General features: G+C 47.0%; 1 long non-coding RNA gene across 1 annotated transcript; it reads left to right on the top strand.

The window, feature by feature from the left end:
* Positions 1-3,973: 3,973 nt before the first annotated feature.
* On the top strand, positions 3,974-23,063 carry LOC106148439. The gene is made up of 4 exons (XR_001233886.1): positions 3,974-4,166; positions 7,777-7,931; positions 8,699-8,937; positions 22,684-23,063. It is a non-coding gene; the product is annotated as an uncharacterized LOC106148439 (long non-coding RNA).
* Positions 23,064-26,509: the final 3,446 nt, after the last annotated feature.

The following is a 26,509-nucleotide window of genomic DNA, read 5'->3' on the forward strand; positions in this document are numbered from 1 at the left end:
TATAAGCATGATGGATTAAATCATTGGCCATTGGTGATCCATTTAACCTTCAGCATTGTTCTCTTGTTTGGAGTTTGGGAGTTGGGGCTAAAAGTCTCCATCTCCACCAATCTCTTGATCTTCCAGATCACCAGCCCCATCGTGGAGCTTTCTAGGGTCCCTGCTAGCAGTGGACTCATTACAAAACACACATCCCACAGGGATTCCAGGAACTATGTGCCAGGAGATAGAATGAAGATCAGTGTCACATCTATCATCTTCTTGGGGTTTTCTTTCCAAGTTGGTTTTTTTTTTTTTTTTTGAGATAGGGTCTCACTATATAGTTCAGGATGGCCTTGAACTTGCTTATGTAGCTGCAGGCTGGCCTTGAACTCATAGTGATTCTCCTGCCTCAGCCTCCCAAGTGCTAGGATTACAGGTATGCACCACCATGCCCAGCCCCAAACTTTGCTTTTAACTCAGCTTCTACCCTGTGTTTAGTTGACTATGTTTTCTGCATCCTCTCCTTTCTCTTCTACTCATTTGAAAGTTAGATATTTTATTTTTATTCTTATATTGGTTAATCAATAAAAAATGTAAGTATACTAATAAAAATTTATCAACATTTATCTTCCTCCAGAGCAATATTGGGACCTTATAATTCTTTAACTGCAATCACTGTTTGTTTCAAGCATTTATTTAATATTACAGCTTTACCTCGCTTGTAATCTGCCCTTTTCTATAACTGTTATCTTTCCTGATTTATGACAAGACAACTGAGGTTCAAAGAGTTTAAATGACTTGCCTAAGGCCATACATATAACAAGTGGTGAAATCCATGTAGAATCTACCTTCCCTGGGAATGAAGCATGTGTACACTTGAAGTCACTGGGAGATGCTGACCATTTCACTATATGGGTGCTATGGTTTATGTCTGGATGTTCCCCCAAAGCCTCATGCAGTCACGGCTTCTAGAGTTTAGGACTGACTCATGGTTCACTGTTGGGATTACGGGTGTGAGTGCTACACCTGCCCTAGGGCGGGCAGCCTGCATACAAATAAGGGAGGGAAGGAGGCTGCTTGCCACTCCTCCCTTGTTGCTCCTGTTGCTTTTGCTGTCTTCCGGTGCCACGAACTGTTGCCCTCTGCCATGTGCCACCCAGCCTTGGAGCCAGCCGAGTATGGACTGAAACCTCCACAAACTGTGAGCTAAACAAACCTTTTCTCCCTTTAATTCTGGGTGTCAGGTATTTTGTCTTAGCAAGGAGAGAAAAGACAGTGAGTAATTTTTCAATGAGCAAATTTGTACCACAAAGAGGCCTAGTGAGTATCAAGTGTCTCTCAATAGTAAATAGGACAAAATGGGACTTTTGCCCTTAGTTTTGGCCATGTATTGAAAAATTCATGCTTTATGCACTTTGTGTTTCCCAGAATCTCATTTTTTACTATAAAGAAGTGACAAACAACAGGTAATATGCTGAGAGTAGATAATGATATGACAGAAGTGTCTACCACCTCATCCTTGTGTAAGACCATTAGTATTCAAAGAATTGGTATTATTCTTGGTGTTTCTTCTTGGAGACTCCAGTCTATGTGTCCACTTACCTATCCTTTTGTTACAAGCAGTTCCTTTAGAAAGGGCTTGCCAATCAAAAGTAGTCCAGATCCTTCTTGCATTGAACAAAGAATTGGACGAGACCAGCCAAAAACAGTACCAAAAGTTTATTTGAAGAGTGAAGGGTGAATGGGTATGAGAGAACCCAGCTGTGCAGAGTGAACTTGGGCAGAACAAGAGAAAAAGAAGATAAGAGCAAAAATAAAAATAGAAGTACACTCGGCATCTTGGAAATGCAGTGGGCTATGGTGGGAAGTCGTGATAGGGCTCCTCATGGCATCTGGTCTCTCACACTGTCCACATCTCGTGGGAAAAATCATAGCCTGGCATGGTGGTGCACACCTGTAATCCCAGCACTCTGGAGGCTGAGGCAGGAGGATTACTTCGAGTTTGAGACCAACCTGAGCTGTGTAGTGACTTGAAAGCTAGCCTGGAATACACAATGAGACTCTGTGTCAAAAAAAAAGAAAGAAAGAAAGAAAGAAAGAAAGAAAGAAAGAAAGAAAGAAAGAAAGAAAGAAAGAAAGAAATCGTAAGATTTGATACAGTTTAGATGGATTCAGGAAAAAAAATACTTGAGTGGCTCATCCCAGGCTGGCCCCAAAAAGAACCAGGACAAGATGGGGTTAGTGCAAAGTGGCTCACTGGTTCACGGCCAGTGCTAAGCTCTTTACATAGATTACCTTAAAGTTTCTAATTAGTCCTGTGAGAAAGGTTTTAATATCCTTTATTCACAGGATACAGCTAAGCTTAGAAACTTGAGATGACTTCTCCAAATACACATCGCCACTAAGTGGAATAGCTGGGATTTGAACCCGGGTTGGCCTGGCTATCCCTCCAGATTGCCTTTATTTTTTGTTTGCTTGTTTGTTTTGTTTTTGTTTTTTGTTCCGGTACCGGGAACCGAACTCACGACCTTGCGCTTGCCAGGCAGGCGCTGTGTTGCTGAGCTAAATCCCCAGCCCCCAGATTGCCTTTAAACAAGATGATGTCTATGATTCAGCAGTTTGAAGGTTAAAAGTGGGATTACAAGGCATTCTTACTAGATCCGTTCCTTTCCGATCTCCCTGAGCCAGGGGAGAAGAATTCGGCATGGTTTTCCTTTGACTTCATTGTGAAGTTCCACAAGATTCTGTCTTCTCGGGGCTGGGGATTTAGCTCAGCGGCAAAGCGCCTGCCTGGCAAGTGCAAGGTCGTGAGTTCGATTCCTGGTACCGGAAGAAAAAAACAAAACAAAGATTCTGTCTTCTCTACACACAGTTGGTGCATTGAAAACGGGACCCCAGCCCTGTGTGGTGGCCCACGCCTGTTAACCCAGCACTCAGGAGGCTGAGGCAGGAGGATGGTTGTGAGTTCGAGAAAAGCCTGGGCTACAAAGTGAGCTCAAAGGCCAGTCTGAACTGCATAGCGAGACCCTGTCTCCAAAAGGCCAAAAAGAAAAAGAAAGAAAAACAAAACAGAAAAAGGCACCCCAGCCTCTTCTTGCCATAGCGCAGCCGCGAACCGCTCACTCCACGCCAGGTCAAGGGCAGCAGGGTGATCCCCACGTCCGCTTCTCCCGCTTCTCCCCGCCAACCACCGCGCCTCCTGGGTTTCTATCTTCATTGCTTTTCTGCAGTTTCGTAGCCTCCTCTGCTCCTCCGCATGCACGGCTTTCCCTGCTGAGGACGCGATTCCCATCTCCGGCGCAGCTGTCTTGCCAGGGGTCCCTGAGGCCGCTCTGACTCAGCTCCATTCCTGGGACAACCCGGTCCCACCCCAATGCAGCGCAGTTTCAGGAGTGGGAAGCTGCCCAGCGGCTCCCGCGGGCCAGACCTGGTCCACATACTCGCGCTGGGTGTGCAGACGGGAACTAGATCACGGTGCCCTGACGGAGACCAGCGCGCGCGGGGAGCCAGGGAGACGAGTGTCACAGCACGGGTGTGCGCGGATGGCGACGTGGTCCCAGCGAGTCAGGCTCCTCGAGGCTGAAGGGAGCTTGCAGGAGCCTTCAGGGAGAAGGTGAGGACTACCTGACTCTGAAAGAATGAGTGGGAGTTTCCGTGATTTCCTACCAGCTGGGTTGCTATGGTTACAGAGACAGTAGGCGAGCGGAACTTAAGCAGCCCGGGTAGCGGAGGTGAGAAAGTGCACGGGATCCCGCTTCAGGTCTTTTCATGACCTCCAACAGTCGTTTAAGGTGAAAGCAAATTTCTGTTCTTGTCATTCTTCCACAAGGAAGGAGAACGTCCTTCTCTTTTTTTTTTTTTTTTTTTTTTTCTCCGGTACGGGGAACCGAACTCACGACCTTGCGCTTGCCAGGCAGGCGCTTTTGCCGCTGAGCTAAATCCCCAGCCCCCGTCCTTCTCTTTTGCCTCTTTGTGAAGGTTATTCTGTGGATAATCACGTGTGTCACGTTTCCAAAGGTAGTCACTGTGCCTCGGTGCTGGGCTGGGTCCAATCTTGTTTCCTAGACGCTTGTTTGCGGCGCCACCTGCTGGCAAGAGCTGGAAGTTCAGCAGTCCAGTCATCACGGGACTCCTTTGGTTCGACCTTCAGGTGTCCTAGAAGGAGCCCTGACGGGTGTCTGGAGGTGAGAAGTTCGGAATGGGTTGTTTCCGGTTCTCTGGGGGGTGGGCGCCGAGAGGAGGAGGAGCTGGCTATGACGGACAATGGCCAAACCGAGGGGTTAGTCCCCATTCCTCGGCTCCTAGAAACAATCAAGTTGCTTGAGCGGAATCCGTGGCAGATAGGGTGTGATCTGTTGGGTTGAGGGGCACTTCCTCCAGGGCCACGCCCACGGGGGGCGCTCACAGCCCAAACACCCATCATCCACGCTGCGTCTCTGCTTCTCCTCCCTGGCCTTTCCCTGCCCATTTTCTCCCACTTTCCTCCTTCTCCCCCTTTCTTCCTCCTCCCTCTTTCCTCCCTCCTCCTCCTTTTTGAGACAGCCTCACTGTGTAGTTCAGGCTGGCCTCGGACTCACGGCGATCCTCCTGCCTCAGCCTCCTGAGTGCTGGGATTATAAGCGTGCACTGTTACTCCCGGCTCCTTTCACGTATTTATTCACTTCTCATCTCATGTTACTCCGTCGCAGAGCCACGTCCCTGGAAAGCCAGGCTGCCGGGGGAGGGGACACGGGCCCCAGCTGCTCAGTGCCTCGGGGCACAGCGGCAATGACTCAGCCCTGCTTGCAGTGGGGCCAGAGCTCCCGGCAGAGGCGAGGCCTCAGCTCCCCACTCGGCTCCCGAAAGAACTTTTTCAGGGTTATGTTCAGTGGAGCGGGTCCTCGTCACTGCTAGTAGAACTGCCTCTGGAGTTCCTGTTTTAACCCCCAGTTTATTTATCACATACACTGGCCTTGCTGGGGATGGTGATGCACGAGTGTAATCCCAGCGTTTAGGAAGCTGAGGCAGGAGGATTGCTGTAAATTCGAGGCCAGCCTGGGCTCTATAGTGAGTTCAAGGCCAGCCTGAACTACATAGTGAGACCTTGTTTCAAAAACAAAAACTGAAAAACAGAGACAACAAAAACAAAAACAAAAAACAAACAACAAACAAAACAATACTCTGGCCTGAAGAGATAAGCCAGAACCAGGCACCAGCCCTTGAAGGACCCAGAATCACGATTTTATGAGAAGTGATAAGAAAAAGTCAATGATTGATAAATTGCAAAAAATTACAATAAAATACGTACTGCTTTTAATTTCCCTCAAGATACACCTCTTTGCTTTGAACACACATCTCCCGTCATTCTTGCCTCCTTCCAAAGCAGTTCTGGGAGTCCTCTTTTGTGAGTCTCTTTAGTTGTGCTGTTATAGCTGCCTCTATGTCCTGAACTGATTCAAAATGTTTACCATTCATGGTCATTTTGGCTCTGGGGGGCCGGGGATATAGCTCAGCGGCATAAGTGCCTGTCGGGCAAGCGCAAGGTCCTGAGTTCGATTCCTGGCACCAAAAAAAAAAAAAAAAAAAACTGCAGGCTCTGGGGAAAAGCCAGAAGTTGTATAGTGTCGGATGCAGTGAATCAGGTGGGTGAGGACATAGCCGTATGTTATGAGCCTGACTTCCCACTGGACTGTACTCAGAAGCAACATTTGCAATATTTTTGATCACACCTTATAAAGACATGACAGAGAACTGTCAGAACTGCTTCCGAAAGTGGCAAGGACAGCTGGGCGTGGAAGCTCATGCCTATAATCCTAGTAATTGGGAAGCTGAGGCAGGAGGATCACCATGAGTTTGAGGCCATCTTGGCCTGCATAGTGAGTTCAAGACCAGCCTGAACTACGTAGCAAGACCCTGTTTCAAAAAAACAAAAACAAAAAACAAACAAAAAACTAAAAAGAAAAGAGTGTGGCAAGGACAATGGAATAAGTGTGTCTGAAGTGAGGGGGAGAATTTTGAGGGGAATTAGTAGCAACATATCTTTATTACAGTAAGTGTTAAAAGAAAAAAAATGAAAATATTCACCATACGTTTTGATCGTGTCTCATGTATGGTCCTTTCTGGTTTAGGGTTACTTCTGGCCAGGGGTCCCATATCTCTTGAATTTCTTGGAACTATTTTCTTTTCCTTTCTCTGGATTCTTCCTGGGTTGCCCACGTTCACTCCAATGTAACTCTCCAGTTCCACATCTCAGCGAGGAGGTGTGGGGTGGGGCAGGGGTGCGTCTCCCTCCTGTAAGGTCCCTGAGCTCACCCTGCAGACTGGCCCTGTCCCCGTCTGGGTCCCCAGAGGGCTCCCTGCCAGGAGGACTTCCTTCACTTGTTGAAGCTGCAGGCCCTCTGGATGTTTCCCTGGTGAAGAAGATGGAAACTCAAATTCTTCAAAGGCGATTAGCCGGGCATGGTGGCGCATGCCTGTAATCCCAGCACTCCGGAAGCTGAGGCAGGAGGATTGTTGTGAGTTTGAGGCCAGTCTGGGCTACAAAGGGAGCTCAAGGCAGCCTGAACTACATAGCAAGAGCCTGTCTCAAACGAAAACAAACAAACAAACAAAGGCAATTATACCCAATGACCAGTTGCTGCTTGTGCTGAATAAGACAAGAAGAAAAATCTGGTACACATGGGTTGTTTTATTTTATTTTATTTTATTTAACCCTAGGCCTTCACAATAAAATCTATTGCCAGCACTTTTTTCTTTGTCTTTTTGAGGCAGGGTCTTGCTATGCAGTTCAGGATGTCTTTGAGCTCACTTTGTAGCCCAGGCTGATCTCAAACTCATATCGATCCTCCTGCCTCAGCCTCCTGAGTGCTGGGATTACAGGCATGTGCCACTACATCCGGCTAACACTTTTATTTGTCTCTTGAGACTTTTAATTATTTTTCAGTTAGTCTTTCTAAATGACTTTAGTTGTCCAGGCGGGGCTTCAACTTGGGATCCTTCTGCCTCAGGTTTCAAGAGTGCTAGGATTATAGCCCGTCCCATTGTGCTGGCTCTGGTAGTGTCCTCATTTTATAAGTAACAATACCCAGGCCCAGAAGCATCAGGTAATTGCCCATGCTTCCAGTGGTCCATAGCAAAGCAGAGGCCAGGCGTGGTGGCACATGCCTGTAATCCTAGCACTTGGGAGGCTGAGGCAGGAGGATTGCTGGGCTGCATAAGCAAGTTCAAGGCCAGCTTGCACTACATAGTGAGACCCTGTCTCAACTCCCCCGCTCCAAATAGCGAAGCAGAGTTTCAGAGCCACCTTTGCTGTACTTAGGAGCCCTCTGCACACGCTGATCCCACTACAGCCCCGTCCTACACGGGTCATGTCCACCTAAGAATAAAGCTTGCCGCAGAGCCCAGACTCGAGAAAGGCTTCCCTGTTATTATTCCTGTTTGATTTTGCCCTCTATTGACTATGGGCTGAGCTGTGCACCCCCGCGAGGTTCATATGCTGGAGATCTAACCCCAGCAGCTCAACGTGACGGCATTCGGAGACGGGCCTTTGAGAGGTAAGCCCGATGGTGCAGCCCTCACGCTGGAATCAGTGCCCCAGTAAGAAGAGACACAGAGAACCTGCTTCCTTTTTCCCTGGTCTGATGAGACCATGGTCATCTGGGAACGAGGAAGCGGGCTCTTACCAGACACTAGGTCAGCTGGGGCCTTGATCCTGGGCTTCCCTTCCTCCCTGGCTGGGAGGAGTACATGTTTGTTGTTTAAACCACAGCAAGAAAAGAGACCAGCCCTGCTGATACCACAAGTTTGCACTTCCAGGCTCCAGCGCTGTGAGGAAACACTTCTGTTGCTGAGGCCGGCCAGCCTGTGTGCGTTAGGTCAATTCTGGCAAATTACTACGGTGCTCAGAGCCCTCCTTAATGACAGCATTTCCCCTGGAGCCAGCGAAGAAGGTTTCAAGAAAGAAGCCGCAGGTTCTGTGATCTTTCCTTGATAGAGCTGCTGTCTTTGGGAGCGTTTTCTTTTTCTGTCTGCAAGGAGGAGAGACTGGAAAAACAGGAGAGAGTCCTGGTCTTTTCTTTTCCATGATGGTTTATGTGTAGCTACCACTGAAAGCACTTGAAATAGTTCTCTTTGTTGAGCTCTCTGAATGGAAGACGCTTCACACATTTAATCCTCAGAGGAGCCTATGAGGTGACTGGGATTATTCCCATTTTCAGAGGGGAAAACTGAGTTAGAAAGAAGCCAAGTAATCTGTGCATTTAGCTGCTATGACTTTGACTATTGTGATTCCCAGACCTTCTTCTCTGCTGCTTCTCAAGCCTCTCCGGTTGACAGTGTGTGTGTGTGTGTGTGTGTGTGTGTGTGTGTGTGTGGTACTGGGGATTGAACTCAGGGCCTTCTTACTAAGCTATATCCCCAACCCTTTTTAAACTTTTAATTTTGAGACAGGGTCTTGCCAAGTTGCCTGGGCTGGGCTTGAATTTGTGACCCTCTTGTCTCAGCCTCTCCAAGTGCCGCGGTTTTGGACAGGGGCCCCCTGATTATTACAGATGGAGGGAGGAGGAGAAGGGCTGGGTATTGTCACTTAAAGTGGCGCCCCTGGCAGAGCTGCAGGCATGGTCCAAGCGCTTGTTAGGACTGCAGAAATCCAGCCTTATCCTGGACACACCGAACCAGGAGCAGCATTTGTTTTTTTCTTTTGGTGCTGGGACTGAACTCAGGACCTTTCACTTGCCAGGCAGGCACCTGTGATGCTGAGCTACATCCCCAGCCCAGGAGCAGGATTTGAACAATGTGCCCAGCTGCAAAGTCTGCAGTTTGATGCAAAATGAAAGTTGCACCTGGGGCTTGGACTACTTCTCCTTGCGACATCCTCCTCGTCTCATCCTGTGCCTCCTTCAGTGTGGGACAAGAACCTAATCCCCAGGCGATGGCATGGAGCTGACACACACCAGGAAATCTTTTCTGAGTTAAATTGTACGTATATTATTCATTTAAACTTTTTAACATCTCTCCCCGGGAGGTGCTGGCCTTCTCCTTGTTGTGTAACGAGCAGACTGAGGCTCAGAGAGGTGAATAACTAGATCCAGATTGATACTCCACAAGTGAGCGGCTTCTTCTAAGAAACAAGCTTGGAGTGATTCTATCAAAAGCACCTGCCGGGCTGGACATGGCGCACACCTGTAATCCCAGCACTTGGGAGGCTGAGGCAGGAGGATCGTTGCAAGTTCGAGGCCAGCCTGGGCTACAAAGTGAGCTCATGGTCAGCCTGAACTGCATAGTGAGACCCTGTCTCAAAAAGACAAAAAAAAAAAAAAAAAATGCACCTGCCGAGGGTTCTACAACCTGCATGCAGGATGCGCTAAGCCCAGTCTTTCCGCCCTGGGTCCCCGTACCTCCCGGGGGGTGCAGAGTGCCATGGGCTGTTCGTGTTGTAGGCAAATATAAGTGTGCGTCATCCAGGGGTATCCATTTTTCTTCAAGATTTTTGTGGCAAAATACTATTTTCTAGCAAGACCAATGGCTACATTAGTGAATGCAAATACATTTCGTTTTTAAGATAAAAATGCAAAAAAGAGAAGGTGAAACTGAACTCATCCACTGGGGAAAGGTTTCCGTCCTGGACACTGCTAGGATAATACTTCTCAGGAATCAGCGTGCGTTTGCATGAGCCATGGGCCGGCGCGTTCCACAGCTGGAGACCTGTGTGGTCACAGCCGCCGCGCTCCTTGTAGCGCGCCGCTGCCGCTGTCTTCCCAGTCTTCCGCCTTTTAAACCAAGCGGAGCCCCGGGGGACGGCATTTATGTTAATGAGTTCATCCTGACCCGAGATCTGCTCTTCATTGTGTTGATAATGGAAATCTAATTTTGCCAGCACCCCGAGAGTAAAGCTATCATCGGGGCGTGCGCATGTGTGCTTATAATACTGGACACCAGCGAGGGATGTATTTGTGCGCATGAGTGTGTGTGTGTGCGCGCGCGTGCGCGCGCGCCTGCGTGTGTGTGTGTGTGTGTGTGTGTGTGTGTGTGTGTGGTGGGGCTGGGGAGGTACAGCAAGTGCGAGCATAGAGTTTGGGGAGGATGGCCTCTGTATTTTTCACTAAGGGAAACTATTTTCATAAAGAGGTTGAAGGTCATCTGGAGGAAGAACAGCACCAGCAGAGACAAGATGGTCTCGGAGGTCTGACAAGTCACATTTAGTTTTTAATTTATTTTTCATTATTTTTTTGAGACAGGGTCTCATTATGTAACCCAGGCTGGCCTTGAACTTGTGGCGATCCTCCTGCCTCAGCCTCCCAAATGCTAGGATTACAGGCCTGTGCCACCATGCCTGGCTATTTTTAAATTTTTAAATACACACACACACACACACACACACACACACGCATTTGTAGGGCAAAATGTTAGGTTTGGCATCAGATCGGGCAAGAGACAGAGGTAGATAAAACAAGCCTTTTTTGCAGGCGTGGGAGGGTTGCAGGAGATTGCAAGGACCCTCAGAGGAGCGAGCTGGGGAACGGGTTCTTATTAGATTGGACTAGAAGTGGAGTTAGTATGGGCAGGCAATGTGTCTATCTCGAGGGCTTTGGGAGTTAGTTGGCGCATGCGCAAAAGGGTGTAGGAAGTTTATCTCGGGGTCTGTAAAGGAACATAGAAGTGTGTGTCCCGGCCAGCGCCATTTCTGAGATTGTGGATGTCTATCATTCCCGCCTTTTTGTTGTTTGTTTGTTTGGGTTTTTTTTGTTTGTTTGTTTGTTTGTTTTGTTTTTCTGGTACCGGAAATCAAACTCACGACCTTGTGCTGGCCAGCGAGGTGCTCTGCCGCTGAGCAATGTCCTGGCCCCAGTCTTTTTGTTGTTAAGGGGCGATGAGTCTCAGACTGCTTACATTTGTCTTAGGGAGTAGCTACATCTGCTAAATTCTTTTATTCTGCTATCCCTTTCCTTTCTCTCCTCTTCCTTCTCTAGCTCCCTTTCCATTTGCAAACATCTATCTCACCTTTCTTTGTTGCTTCCTTCAGCCCAGCTCTGGCCGGGCCTCTCTGTGGAACCCTAAGCCTCAAGAGGGCCCTCTAAGCTTCGGTTCTAGGCCTAAGCATAAGCATGCAGCCAGAGCCTGTTCTCGGGGTAGAAGGAAAAGCAGAGAACTTAGGAGAGAAGGAGGTGGGTGGGGGGTGGGTAAACTGTGCGTAGGGAAATTGTTATTTTCCGCTGGTCTGGGCACATGGGACCTTGAAGAGTGCCTTGGAGAAATTGTTGGGGTAATACTTTTTAATCTCTCAATGTCTAGTATAGACTACAGTAATATGTATAATACGTAAAGATTAAATGTGCATATTGTAAGAATATTGGAGAAAGTGTAGCTTGGAAAGTGAAATTTCCCCAGGTCATTCTCTACCATCACCTGCTGCCCCTCAAAGTCAAAAATACGCAGTTAAGAGCTCAGTGTAGGGGCTGGGGATTTAGCTCAGCGGCAAAAAGCGTCTGCCTGGCAAACGCAAGGTCGTGAGTTCGGTTCCCGGTACCGGAGAAAAACCAAAAAAAAAAAAAAAGAGCTCAGTGTATTTGCTGTCACTGTATTAACTAGCGCAGCTAGTTAAATAACTAAATATGTGTACAAGAACATACGGAAATAAATAACTAAATATGCGTACAGGAAGACACGTACAAGTCTGTGCGTAAATATGAGCGCCAACATATAAATTCACCAAGATGACCCAGGCCACAAAGCAAACTGGAAAGCTTGTGTCATGTGGCCCTGGACCTTCTCTATGCAAGACCAAGTAGCATAAAAAGATAGCTAATCTGAAATTCCTTTTTTTTTTTTTTTTTTTTTTTTGAGACAGGGTCTCGCTGTGCAGTTCAGGCTGGCCTTGAGCTCACTTTGTAGCTGAGGCTGGTCTCGAACTCACAGTGATCCTCCTGCCTCAGCCTCCCAAGTGCTGGAATTACAGGCATGCACCACCACATGCCTGGCTGAAATTCCTGATCTGAGTGTGGAAACAAAACAGAGGGAATGAGTTAACCTTCTATAATGCCTCTTAGGTAAAAGGGTGCCTCTCCTGCCCCCATGAGTATCAGGGACTGGAATTTCAGGGATCACATTTTGGGTACAGTTGATCTTCTCTATGTCATTTTGAGGTTACCTTATTGCATGTATTTTATAACTGGGTTATAGTGTTCTTTTTAAAATTCCTTACATTTGGGTGAAAATTAACAGCTTTTAAAGAAATCTACCTATGAGTTCTTTAAAAAGATGTGTCATGACTTATTTAAGTGATCACAACTGTCTTACTTCTTGCATATTTTCAAAGAGACTAGGAAAAGGGAAAATTTCAAGAGTGATTATTAATCATAAATCGATGGGCCCCAATCCTATTCATATTAATAAATCTAAGAGCAAGCCCTGTCGTTAGCTATGCATGTAAATATATAAGGTGTTTCTTAAAAAACAGCCGTTATCCTTGTACCCTTCATGTTTATAAACCTAGAGATGTGGGCTCTGATTACTTTCAGGAGCATTAATACAGAACAGATGACAGATGGTTCCTCTGGCACTGAAGTGTTCTTCACCTCATCCACTAGAGGGTACCTGAGAGTTAGCCAACGAAAGCACTCAGGAAATTAAATTTCAAAATCTGAGCTAGAGACCGACCACAGACCTAAAGTGACATAGACACCATACTTGTGGTACGTTATTAACAAATTAAATTTCTTAAAAGACAGCTATGACTCCCCAACCCCAAATCGCAGCATCCTGATCCTCTTCCACCTGTATACTGAGACTCACTTTTGAAAAATATGTGTACCTTGCCCAGGTAGGGGGGTAAAGGACCTTTTACAACATATTAAATGTTAATATCTTTCTAGTGCAAATGGTGATGTTTAAGTCTACTGGAAAAGGTTGGTAATTTTATTATCACAGTCCCAGAACTGTTTCTCTATTTGGTGTAATTAGTATGCTATTTAATTGGATTCACCCTGAACAGTCTCCTGAAAGATGCAAAATGATGTTGTTCTTTGGTTAGGTTCACCTTCTACTTCTCACTCCCACTTCATGTTCCGGTAAGAGCCAATTATTGCACTGCATATTAAAACGAGAAACTGGAAATAGTCCAAATAACCAATAGTAGGAAATAGAAAAGCCGACAGTGGTGTTTTATGATAATGGGTATCTATGGTAATCCATTAATTATAGCATGGATAAATTACAATGTTAATGCAATAGCATTAGGAATGAATTTACAAAAAGGCGTTGACTGTCTAATCATCAGTTCTTGTGCTCTGTGGGTGAGCCCAGGAAAAAATTCTGGCTGTTAAGGAGTGTGTGGTTTGGTGAGCTTGAAGTGTATGAACAGAGCTATGATCAGATATTAGAAGGTAGGGATTATGGGCATGGGCTTTGGAATGAGATGTTCAGACTCTCCCATGCCTTTGTTGTATGACCTTAAACAAATTTCAACTGTCACTCAGCCTTGGTCTCGACACCTGTTAAATGCATGTGACTTCTGATTGTGATGTGTCAGCTGGGCTGGATACGAACTGTCTAGCATATTAATAAAGTTCTGGGTGTGTCTGTGGGTGACTGTCATGTAGGCCAGCAAACTGAGTTGGGTATATCCAATGTACTCTGGATATGAGCGGTACCAACCAATAGGTTTGTGGCCTAGATACAATAAAAAGGGGAGAAAGGAAGCTCTTTTTGAGGAGCTCCAGTCTTTGCCATTTTCTTTGGACACTGGGCCTCAGTTTCTCTGGTCTTCTGAGACTCTTCAAATTTCCAGTGGAGACTCACACTGGTGACTTTACAGTGAGCTTCTAGGCCTTTGATCTTTGACTGCTACTGGAGCCTCTGGCTTCCAGCACACAGGGCGCCATTTTGGATTTGCCCGCCTCTGATCCTGTAGAGAGCCGCTGTCTCTTCCACCTCAGATCCCGCCAGCCTACCTAATAAATTTCTCTGTATAATTATATACTTATATTTTATATTAATTCTGTCCCTCTAGAGAATTTTTTTTTTTTTTTGTCTTTTTGAGACAGGGTCTTACTGTGCAGTTCAAGCTGGCCTTGAGCTCACTTTGGAGCCCAGGCTGGTCTTGAACTCGCAACGATCCTCCTGCCTCAGCCTCCCGAGTGCTGGGATTACAGGCATGCGCCACCACGCCCAGCCACTCTAGAGAATTTTAATACAGCGGAGGATGATCACTTACCTTCATTCCACTGGAAAGACTGGGTGAGATGATGGACGTGATGTGCCTGATACCGGGTACTGAGTCCAGGGTTTCTTCCGCAATAGAAGTAGAGGCGATTTACACCCTCGCTGCTTTCTTTGTATGGCGGGGGACAGGCTGCAGCTCGTTGCTTGAGCCCGTGCATGACAGACTGTCTCAGCCAGCCATCACCAGGATGAAACAGAAACGCTCTTCCAGGGTGAGACAGTTTCTCTGGTCTGGCAAGCTTCAGCCACATCCTGACAGTCCAATTTTTTGGATAGTCCGGTGGCTTCTGGCTGCCCAGAATGTGGAAAATCAGTGGGAATGAATCCCGCCTCCCTTAGGCAGCCCGCATTCCTGTTTTTGCTTTAGCTGCTTCAAGGCACAGTGGTCAAAGTGACCCTTCTTGAGGGGAGCCTTCTCATAGTTTAGAGAGCAGTGTACACTTTTGCTCCCACGCGGGCTAAGTGACCTCAAACAGCTCTCTTTGCTGAGAAATCAGCTCGGGGCCTGGGTGGCAGACGAAGTGTCTCTCAAGCAAAGCCATGAGGGGTGGCAAAGTCCAGGAGTCAAAGGGGAGCTGGGATCAGAAACCAGACAGCTTCCCAAACAGGGGATAATGCAAATAAGCGGCCAAGCCAACGTGGGCAGAAACTGTGCTGAGATCCAAGGTGCAAAGCAGGGAAAGGACACCAGGAACGTGAGTGCGAAGGACAGGAAGTGCCTGATACTCACTGGCCCTTCCTAATACGGGGAGCTTCTAGTCCAGTGCCGCCAGATGGATAAATAAGCTCGTTTCACTTGTTGGCAAGTGCTGTTAAGAAAGACACCACAGGATAATGTGATAGAAAGCTCCTGGGAAGGCTGTTTTAGCTAAGTGGTGCTGCAGGCAGGAAGAGCAGCGAGGATAAAGGCCCCTAGCCAGGAGGACAGAAGGTGGCCCTGGTAGCTGGAGTGCAGAGAATGAAGTGAAGGGTGGAAGGAACCGAGTTTAGAGAGGTAGGCGGGGACCGTGTCACACTGGACCTGATGCTTGTAAGCCATAACAAAGGCCTTGGGTCTTATTAACACAACGGGAAGTGATTAGAGGTTTTACATTGAGAATGGGGGTTGGCATGGTCTGCATCACGCTTTAGAATGATCGCTGTGGTTGCTCTACAGAGGAGGGACTGTTGTAAAACACAAGTCATGGCTGCGCGACCAGTGGGATGTTGTTGAACTAGGTCAAGGAATAAATGGTTGTTAGGGAAGAGAAGGAAACTATGTCACGGAAGGAAGTTGGGCTCGAGATCTCTCTTTCTCTCTTTTTTTTTTTTTTTTTTTTTTTTTTTTTCTGAGACAGGGTCTCACTATGCAGTTCAGGCTGGTCTTGAACTCACTTTGTAGCCCAGGCTAGCCTTGAACTCGAAACAATCCTCCTGCCTCAGCCTCCCAAATGCTGGGATTACACGCACGCACCACCGCACCCGGCCTCAAGATCTGTTATGGAGATTGATCTTTCAGGATTCATTGGTGCATTGGAATTCGACCATAAGGCGGTGGGGGGCGGGATCAAGGTGACTCGTATTTTGGGCCTGAGCAAATGTCTGTGGGACAACTCCATGTCCTTAGGTGGCTGAGGATTGAAGGAGTGTGGAATGGGAGAGACACAGTGCTCCTTCTTTTGGTCTGTTGTGTTTGAGGTGCCTGTTAGACATTGTAAGTGGAGATGTCAAGTGAAACAAACAGCAGCATCTGAATCCGGGGTCACGGGGGATTGCTGGGCTACAGTGGTGTGTTTGAGAGGCATCCACACTTTTTCTTTTTTGGTCTTTTTGAGACAGGGTCTTGCTATGCAGTTCAGGTTGGCCTTGAGCTCACTTTGTAGCACAGGCTGGTCTCGAACTCGCAAAGATCCTCCTGCCTCAGCCTCCTGAGTGCTGGGATTACAGGTGTGTGCCACCGTGCCCTGCACGAATCTGCACTTTTATAAATGGTATTTAAAACATGGGGCTGGGCTAGGTGAAATTCTCTAGGGAGCAGCGTTGCCAGAGAACAGCTTTGAGGGTGGAGACTGGGACCCTCAGTATTCAGAAGTCTGGCTGTGAGTGAGGAGGAGCAGGCTGGCAGACAGAGAGGGCGCTGTTGAGTAAGGCAGGAAAAGACCAAGCAAGTGCGAGGTCATGCAGTCCTCAAGAGGAGCATGTTTCACGGAGAAGGAAAAGACCAGCTGAGGTGGGGCACGGCAATATGTCCAGAAAGAAGACAGTGAGGTGGCCCCTGACACCTCGACAGCGGTATACGAGTGGGATGGGGGTGCATACAGGCACAAAAACCAGATCTCAGTGGGGTGAGAAAAGAAGACGGATGTGAAGCCAGGGAAAAGCAGCTCTTCTAAAGATTTCCTGTGGAAAAGAGCAGAATAGGGAGCAGACAGTTGGCCCCTAGAATTTTAAAAAGATGTCCAGGGACAGAGAACAACAAGCCACAGGAGAGGCGTTGATGCTATAGAGGGAAGAAGATAATGTGCATAAACGAAACCCTGGAGGACGTGATGGCAGTCGGGGTCCAGAGCACAGGTCCTGTCACTTCTCCATTGTGTCAGAGTGTGTGCAGGTGCAGGATCTTCACTGCTGCCGTCTTGTAGGTCCCTAGACCACACCAGTCCTGTAACAGGGCGAAGCTACTGGTGATCATTTATAGGGACTTCAGGGTCAAATTAGATGCAAGTTTCTATCAACTGATCTAGCAAAAAATCTGAGTCCAATACCAGTGACTCCTTTGCAGTCTTGAGATTGTCCTTGTACTTAGCCCAGGCTGGTGGGCGGCCTCCCCTCCTGACTTTTGCCAGGACAGCCTTGGTCCTGGGGGTTCTGTGTTCTGGTTTCTACCTAGATTGACCCCTAAAGCCTCATGGGACCCAGGGTGGGACCTTTGGAAGGTGACTGGATTATAGGGGTATTGTAACTAACTCACTGGTAGGAGGTGGGGCCTGGTCCTAAGGTCAGTCACTGTGGCGTGACCCGGAAGTGTATCTCTCCCTTCCTGGCTCTTCCCCTGATGCTCTCTGCTTCCCCACTGCCATGTTGGGAGCAGCTTTTTTCACCTCTCCTCTGCCATGGTGCTCTTCCTTGGAGCCAGCCGGCTGTGGACTGAGGGCTACAAATTGTGAATTAAGGTAAACCTTTCCTCTTTAGGCTGAGCGTGCCCGGCACTGCATCCCACTGATGAGAAGAGAGACAAAGTCAGTCTGCTTATTCAGATTTCCAGGTAGACACAGCACAAGCTAAAACCTTGAAGGGATATGATGTGGGACTGCCAAGACGGGGTTTCTTGTACGCATCCTATTCTATCTTTGCACACGCTGAGGAATAACCTAGAGTTTCTTAGAAGGTCAAGGAGTAGAAGTGGGATGACCTTGACGGCATTTAAATTAGATATATTGGGCTGGTTATTTAAAGATATAACTTTAAAAAGTAAAAGAAAATTATAATAGCTACCACTATTATAAATGAGTGTTTAACCATGGACTGGAGGCTTTATAAGTGAATGAAATAATTACTAACATAGCTTTTTTTCTTCTTGCTATGCATATCATATTATTATTATTTTTTATTAGTATTAGTATTAGTGTTAGTATTAGTATTTAGGGCCTTTCTATGTAGTTCAGGCTGGCCTTGAACTCACTATGTACCCCAAGCTGGTCTCAAACTTGTGTCATTCCACCTGCCTCAGCCTCCTAAGTGATGGGATTATAGGTGTGTGCCACCAGACCTGGCTGTGCTATGCATTTTTAAAAAGGATTTTGAAAAAAATATGGAAAAAGGATTTTGGTTCCGGCAATGATGGATGTGGGCCTTTAGATACAATGTAATTACAGAAATATTTCTTTACTTACTTCCCTGCAAATGAAGCATGGGTATCACTATGTTTTGCAGACGATGTGGTTCAAATGTAGAGAGCACTATGGTTTGGGTCTGGAAACTTCCCTGGAGGCCCATGTGTAAAAGGCTCAGTCCCCAGCTTGGCACCACTGGGAGACAGTGGAAACTTCAAGAGGTGGGGCCTCTGTGGGAGTCTTCTGGCGACTGGGGGTGTGCCCTTGAGGGGGATTGTGTGACCTCATCCTTTTCTTTCTCGCTTTTGCCTTCTAACCATGAGATGAGTGCTCTGCTCCACTGCATGCTCCCATCATGGTGTGCTGCCTCGCTGCAGGCCCAAAAGCAGTGGGGCCAATGGGCAGTGGATTGACACCTCAAAACCTGTTCTCTTTATATGTATATATTCATCTGAGGTATTTGTTACAGTAACAAAAAACTGCCTAAGACAGAGTCTATATACATGGTCGAAATGAGTCATGAAGGTCAAATTTGAACCCAGGACCATCTACCTCCAAAACTCAAGCTGGAACCACTCTCCATGAATCATGCAGGCATGGTGCCATGGTTAAGGGAGTGGACCCTGGTGGCGGGGGATGTGGATTTGAACCAGCTCCAGCATTTCCTAGCCGTGCTGTCCTGGGCTGGCTACTCAAGAATGAGGAGCCTGTGTTTCTCCTTCTGTAAGTCAAGGGTAAGGGTAGCAGCTCTGTCAAGGTTTGCTTGGAGGATTATATGAGATAATATATACGAGACGTGTCAAATGGAGCTGGTGAATGAAGGGGCCCAATAAATGTTAGTTATTATTCTAATATACCACGCCGGCCTCTGAGGGAGGTACTTTGACATTCCCCTGAGCCAGTCTCATTGTTGGCACCAGGAACATATATCCTGTCTTGGAAATGTCTCCCGTAATGGACTGTGTCTGCTTAACTCACCCTGGACTGTGCTCGAACACCAGGCATCTGAGAAATGCTTCGGATGACGCTATTACCCAGCTGCATGAGTGGGTTTGATAGCTTTTCCAAAGGGCTGATATTTCAGTTGTGTGACTGTAACTGTTTCATGGCAATAGAAAAGATTTATTTTGGGGACCCCAATCAACCCTCAGCCCCATTTCTCAAACCCCAGCTACATCACAAGATGTCAAAGTCTTGTGGTATTAATGTTTGGTCAAAGGTGCTGGTGGCATTTTGCAGATGTAATGAAGAACACCGATTGTCTAAGATTGCTTTGTGATGCCTTCTGCCCCGAGCATAGCTCATTCTTTAAGATCCAGCTGCCAGGGGAAGTCAGCTGCAAGCTCACCTAGAAGGCAGCAGAAGGACAAAAAACTTGCTTGTTGGGCTCTGCAGGAGCCTGGTGCCTTGGAGCAGGGGTAAAAGGAGCCAAGTGGTGAAGGGAAGGGGCTCTTAACCACCTCCTCTTGGGCTACAGGAGGACAAAGGAAAAGGATCGCCCATCACCCTCACAGTTTAAACCTAAACAAGTAGTTTTTGAATGTGGATGACTGCCTAATAAGGAAGCACAGGGCGGTGGGAAAGGCAGAGGAAAAGGAAGAATTAATGGTGAGAGAAGCAAGAAAATCTGTCTCTTTTAACTTGTTGGTGAGACCCGAATGCTGAAGAATTGTGTGCTTGCTTCGGCCAGGTCTACCTCGCTGGTTTGTCCTAACACTGAAGAACCAGAGTCAGGTGGATATGTTTTTATGACAGCCACTTCCTGTGCCCTGACCCTCAGCAGCCCTGTTCTCCTGTAAATCTTGGGGGGTTGAGATGTGGGGTCACAGGGCTCAAGACATGCACCTGCTCTGGTGCCTTAGGCAAGTTACCTGGCCTCAGTTTTTTCACCTGTAGAATGGAATCAGTGAAAGAATCTATGTGGGTAAAATAATGTGTGATGGAAGGTAACAACGGTTTCTAAACCAGAGCTAACAATAACACTTCTGCCTTTCAGAGGAGCGAGGCAAGCTTGAGATCCATGAGGGAACTCAGATGTGCTTCGTGCCCTTCCCCGGGAAGGGAGAAAGGTGTGGGGTGGGGAGCTAGTGTGCGCCTAGGCACAAGCTCAGGTGTTGCTGTTTAAAGGACCCCTTCATGGTGCTTGGCTTTATTAAGTGGGGAGTGGATCTGAAGGTGGATAGAGAGGTCGAGAGGACTGAGTTGTTACCCTTGATAAAATAGGAGCACAGATAGTTTTGGGGATTCCTAGTGGTTAATGAGGAAGGGGAAAGAGACAGCCCAAGCATTGGTGTAGGAAAGCCCAGCCCTCACCCGTTTATGTGCTTATGTCCAAATGTTTGGTATAGTTCTCTACTCCAGGACCATTTCAGAAACGGCACTGAGTGGCCGAGCAGCAAGGCCATCTCTTTGTTGCCCTCTTGGCTCTCTCCCTGCAGGAATAGTGTTTCCTTTCTCTGTGTAGTATGTGTGGGTGACTGTGTGTGTGTGTGTGTGTGTGTGTGTGTGTTGGAGGATAGCAAAGAGTGATGTAATGTAATGTTCAAATTTGGGCTCTGGAGGGTTTATTTTTCTGCTTCTTCAATTTTTTTTCCCTGTCTTTACGTTGGGGTAAGCCAGACATGGTGGCACACACCTATCATCCCAGCACTTGGATGGCTGAGGCAGGAGGATCACTGCAAATTTGTGCCCAGCCTGGGCTACATAGTGATATCATGTCTCAAACAAAACAATAAAAAATCAGGACAGAAAATACTTCTTTTCCCACTTTATGTGGAATTTAGATATCCTTCACTAAATGTTACTTCTGATGAGTACTTTATAATAACAGTTAATGAAGATGGTAGATTGTCTTAGAACGTGTTCTGTGTGGTTTTATTTTAAACTTTACATGTATGTTCACTGCTGAAAATTTGAAAAACATAAAATTCAGAAAAACAACTACTCCAGCAGAAAGATCACTACTACGATCATTTTGGTTTGTGCATTTTCCCTTTCTAAATGTACATTTAAAAAAAAACCCTCACTTTTTATTGAGTATAATTGATAAATAAAATCATACATATTTAAGGTGTACAATATCATGTTTTGAGATACATATACATTGTGAAATGATTGCTACAATCAAGCTAATTGACATATCCATCACCTCACATACTTATGGCAGTTCTTAATTTCTTCCAGTTAGAAATATTTTATAATAGCATGCACACACACACACACACACACACACACACACACACACAATCTCTTTGCCAGCAAGGTAGTGCTTGTCTGTAATTCTAGCTCTCAGGAGGCTGAAGCAGGAGGATTGCCACAAGTTTGAGGTCAGCCTGGGCTACATAGTAAGTTCAAGTCCAGCCTGGACTACTACATAGAGAGACCCTGTCTCACAAAACAAAGCAAAATCCAAAAACAAAAAATTAACAAAAGAAAAATGTGCTCATTATCTTACTTCCAGAGATGGATGAAAACAATTTGATGAACACCACTCTAGGCAATTTCTTGATATTGCTATACGTTGATACACTTCTTTTTTTATTTTTTAATTTTTTTATTGGTATTGGGAATCGAACTCAGGACTTTGCACTTGCCAGACAGGTACTTGTGCCACTGAGCTATATTCCCGGCTAATACACTTCTTAAAATAAAAAAAATTGGCAATGCCATCTATGTTTTTTTGTGACTTGCTACTTCACCGAACAGAGAGTATAGTGAGACCTTTCCAGCCAATAAATTCATGCCAACATCGGGATCTCTGTAGTGTATAATTAATAACTCTTTTCCATCCCCCATCATCCTTCCTCACCCGAATGTAGATACATCTTTATCTTTTCAAAATATAATACTGTTCTATAATATGCTTCAAAATTTGTTTTTAGAAAAAAATTGTTTTCTTGGCAACAGACTGTGAACTTTTCCTTGTGGATGAGTTGCTTCTTAAATAGACATTCTGGGTGCAAGCCCAGCACTCAGGAGGCTGAGGCAGGAGGATTGTCACGAGTTGGAGGCCAGTCTGGGCTCCGTAGTGAGTTCAGGGCTCAGCCTAATTTACAGAGCAAGACCCTGTCTCCAACAACAGCAGCAGCAATAGCACTAGCCGCAGCAGCAGCAATAACACTAGCTGCAGCAGCAGCATGAGTGGCAGCATGAGCAGCAGCAGCAGCAGCAGCATGAGCGGCAGCAGCAGCAACGGCAGTGGCAGCAGCAACGGGAGTGGCAGCGGCAACAACAACAACAACATACTTAAACATTCTGGTGGAAGTAGCCTAAGCTCTGAGCCGATTGATTCATTATTATTTAAGAAAAAAGAAAAAAGAAAAAGAAAGAAAGAAAGGCAGAAAGGAAGGAAGGGTTTGAGGCGGTGGTGGCAGGACCCAGGTAGCTGTTCAAATCCAGAAACACTGCACATTACATTTCATTCTTGGAAAATTAGCAGCATGCGCCAGCATGCGCGAAGCTCTTAGGAGTCTCTCTGGGAAGAACCTGCTTGACCTGGATGAGATCAATGTTTTCTAATCTCGTTGATCACCGGGGGGGTGTGTTCATTCGCTTAACTGTCATTCAAGTTGCAGGACTTGGGTGAAACATGATGCGTGGGTATTGCTCGTTTTTGTTGCTTTCGAGATGCTTCACAGTGGAGTTTTTAAGAAATTATGAAAAATGGGTTAGGACTGATGACTCCACTTTCCAGCCAACAGCCACACGTGTGTGAGCCGGCCGTCGGAAGAGTCTCTCCCAGGAACGCTAATTGGTCCCTTTGGGGATGAAATTGGCCTCCTTCGCCCGTACAGCGCGGCAAGTTCATCAGAGGCCGGGAAATGATTTTCTCACCCAGATGCTCCTGCTGGCCTCCAGGTGGCGATGCTGCTTTGTCAACCTCCAGAGAGCCTGGAGCTGGCCCAGGCGAGTCTGAAATTGAGGTGAAACAGATGTGGAGGAGGGTCAAACTGGGCGTGGAGGGACTGAAAACTGGGAGACACACACTCAGCTTTGTGGGTGGCAGACACGGAGGCACAGCCTCATATGCTAGGTGTCCAGACACAGGCTTTATTTTTATTTATGTCATTTTGGTTTTTTGAGACAGGGTTTCACTATGTAGTTTAGATGGGTCTTGAACTCACTATGGAGTCCAGGCTGGCCTTGAACTTGCAGCGATCCTCCTGCCTCAGCCTCCCTAGTGATAGGACTACAGGTGCGCACCACCACGCCTAGTTGACACAGGCTTTAGAGAATTTCGATTAACCAGTGAGCTAAGAATAAATATTGCTTGAGTGTATTGAGTATCAACCATAGGGTTGCTAATAGACCAGATCTTTTTAGTCATGATTTCTTTTAATCCCCTGAACAGACCATGAGGGAAGTCCTACAGTTAGAAGTAGCAGAACTTGAAAACCGGTTTCTAGACTTGCTTTTGTGTCTGAGTGTGTTGCCAAACTGAAGTGAGAAGGTATTCACCAAGGATGTATAAATGTAAAGTGTTTATCTATTTGTCTATATTCAGGTACATGTCTATTTTTCATTTTATCAGTATAGGATGGGCTGATAACAGTAATGAAATTAATACTCGAGGTTTTGTTTTTGGGTTTTTTTTTTTTGAGAGAGGGTCTCGCTATGTAGTTAGGGCTGGCTTTGAACTCACTATGTAGCCTAGGCTGGCCTGGAACTCTTTGCAATCATACTGCCTCCACCTCCCTAGTGCTGGAACTATAGGTGTGTACCACCATACCCAGCCCACACATCTCTTGAGGGAAGCAACCATGCCTTTTCTTTATTCACAGGTTCTAGCAAAGTCCCTGGTACGTGGGAAGTCACTGGTAAAGTGTACACAAGTGAGGGAGGGGGAACGAAAGGTGTTTCCTGCAGAACCGAGATCAGAGCATGCCCTGATGGAGGAATGGAGGGAGTTTAAGATACGCTAGAAGAGGGAAGGCCCGAACTAGATATGAAACATATTTTCAGATATGCAAAAGGCTGTCGCATGCATGAGGTCACAGAATGAAGTTTTGTGTTCTCAGGTTGGAGGAGGACTGGAGGAAGCCAATCCCTTGAGCAAAAACGAAACTGAGAGGTGCCTAAAACCAAACGGAGTTACTTTTTAGGGCAATGAACTTTCCCTCTTTTGAACCAGAAGTGGGGTGGCCACCTGGTGGGAGCAGAGGGGAGGGTTTCCTTCATCACAGAACATCTGTCTCACCACCCCTCTGTGCCAGCACCCAGAACAGTGTGGGCCACCCGGCAGGCCCTTAAATATTTGTTAAACAAATGCATAACTGTCTTCTGACTGGAGATTCACTTAGCAAACATTTATTAAAAGTTGGTCAGTATTATTTCTGTGTGGAAAGGTTGACTCAGCCCCTACCAAGGGGGAGTAGGTTACATCGGTTGGGAGCACAAGATGGAGCCTGTCTGGGCTTCCAACACAGTTCTGCCTATTGCTTTCTTTTGTTGTGGCTCAGTTAGTTCACCTGTAAAATGGGGATGAAATAGCACCCTCCTCAAAGAATTGTTACCCGTGATTACTATGGTACACACAGCGCAGCAGGACCTACTGATAAGTTCTGTTACGCGATGGGTGTTCTGCTAGAAAGGTCTAGACTGGAATTTGTCAGCACCTGGGCGGGCTAATAAGTAGACGCCCTATCAAATCAATGTGCTGTCAATGTTTATGCAGCTTTCCTTAGAGAAGAGGCATCCACCAGGGCTTGGGTGACAGTGTTCCCCCAAGCTCCCCAGTGGTCAGTACGGGGTATAACACATGTTAAGCCCTGTTCTGGAGGGAAGGGTAGAGAAAGGGGTTGCTGGTGTCACCCAAAGTCCTGATTGATTCTGCTCTGGCCCCAAACTTACAGTCCCCACAGGGCCAAAGGGAGGTCCGTGGTTAACCGGGTGTGATGGGCTTGGGGGCAGTTTACTGCAGTGTAGTGTTTCTCAAGCTTCCTCCTTGGGGGACACTTCCCCGACCCCAAGGGACTTAGCAGAGCTGTTTCCAAGCACACAGTGCTGTCCTGAGCAGAAAAGAAGAGATAGATGCGTTCTAGTCTCACTGCATTTCCTGATTTTTACATTCCCTTGCAGATTTCTGCTCCAGGTGGTTGATAACCTGGCTACCCACTAATCCCATTCTGCTGAGGAGGCTGTATGGGAGGCCGTGTGGCTGTCTCAAAGGACAGCTGGCCTGCCTGGAGAGATTGGGGCGGACCAGGACGGGCAGCAGTTCACAATGCACGGAGGTGGTGGGCAGAAGGGCTTAGGGGAAGGCCTGGGGTCAGGGAGAGCCTGGTGTGTGCAGGGACTGGGAGACCTTGCGGCTGGCACACAGGGCGTGGGATACGCTGGGGGGAGGCAGGGAAGAAAGAGGCTCGGGAGAGCTCGGGGTCAACATAACCCTTGACGGCCTTAGAGGTTGTGTTAGCTGTTGGTTACAACAGTGAACCTCTGTAGAACTGTAAGGAAGATGGTGACACGAGCAGGTTTGCATTGGAACCCTTCACAAATGCCCTATCACAAATATTAAACCTTTTTTCACTCAGTTAAAAAATAATTCAATACCAAGGACGGAATTTGCACACTGAACTATATCCCTAGTCCTTGTTTTCTTTAAAACTTTTTTTTTGTTCTTGTTTTCAAGACAGGGTTTCTCTAAGTTGTTAAGTTGCTCGAGCTAAGCTTAACCTTGCCATCCTCTTGCCTCAGCCTCCCAGAATGCTGGGATTACAAGCATGCTGTCCTCTCTTGCTTTTTCGTTTTGGTACATGCTCAGAAAGCACTCTACCACTAGCTCCATCCACAGCCCAAACAGGTTGGCATTAGACCAGGCACCCCCCAAAGAGGAGCATTCTTTGAAGACCCTCCCTCCTTGAGTGAGACCTGATTTAGGCTCTTCTATGACTGAGGCCTCTGAGGGAACACCGAGCACCTGACAGAAGCAAGAAAGACATTTTTGCGATGTTGGCATCCCAGAGTAAGCCCTAGGAGAGATCTCGATAAGCTTCCTACTCACCGCAGTCCCCTGAACCACAGGAGTAATTCTTGTGTGCATAGAAATATATCCAGGCTTGCACTTTGGGCAGATATTATTGTGATACTGGCCACCTTCTCCCCTGAAGGCATAACGCTCTCTACATATACAATAAATGCTACTTAGACTTCTTTTATTTTTAAAAATGTTTGCAGTACATAACACTTGCCTTTCTCCTCTGGGTGGGGCTTGGTCCCTGGACATAACCCGGTCTCACTGTTCTCACCCCTCCCCTCCCTCTATGTCTTGGTCCCTTCGTTCTGCACGGCCAGAAAGAAAAGCAAGAGCACTTCAGCTGGAAAAGGGTGTTGGGGGTGACGGGGGTGTGTGTTTGTGTTCATGGGTGAGCGCATGCGCGGTGCGCACACCCTACCCCAGGCGGTGGAGGGGGCGCTGCTGTACTTCTGCGACCGAGGAGGGGCCCCTCACCTAAGAAAGCTACAGCATGGTGAGTGGAGAGAGTCGTGGGCATATTCGAGAATTAGCAGCCACTGGCTGT

This window comes from Chinchilla lanigera, unplaced genomic scaffold (genome assembly GCF_000276665.1).
Source record: "Chinchilla lanigera isolate Chin_1 unplaced genomic scaffold, ChiLan1.0 scaffold00021, whole genome shotgun sequence".
Classification (NCBI taxonomy): Eukaryota; Metazoa; Chordata; class Mammalia; order Rodentia; family Chinchillidae; genus Chinchilla; species Chinchilla lanigera.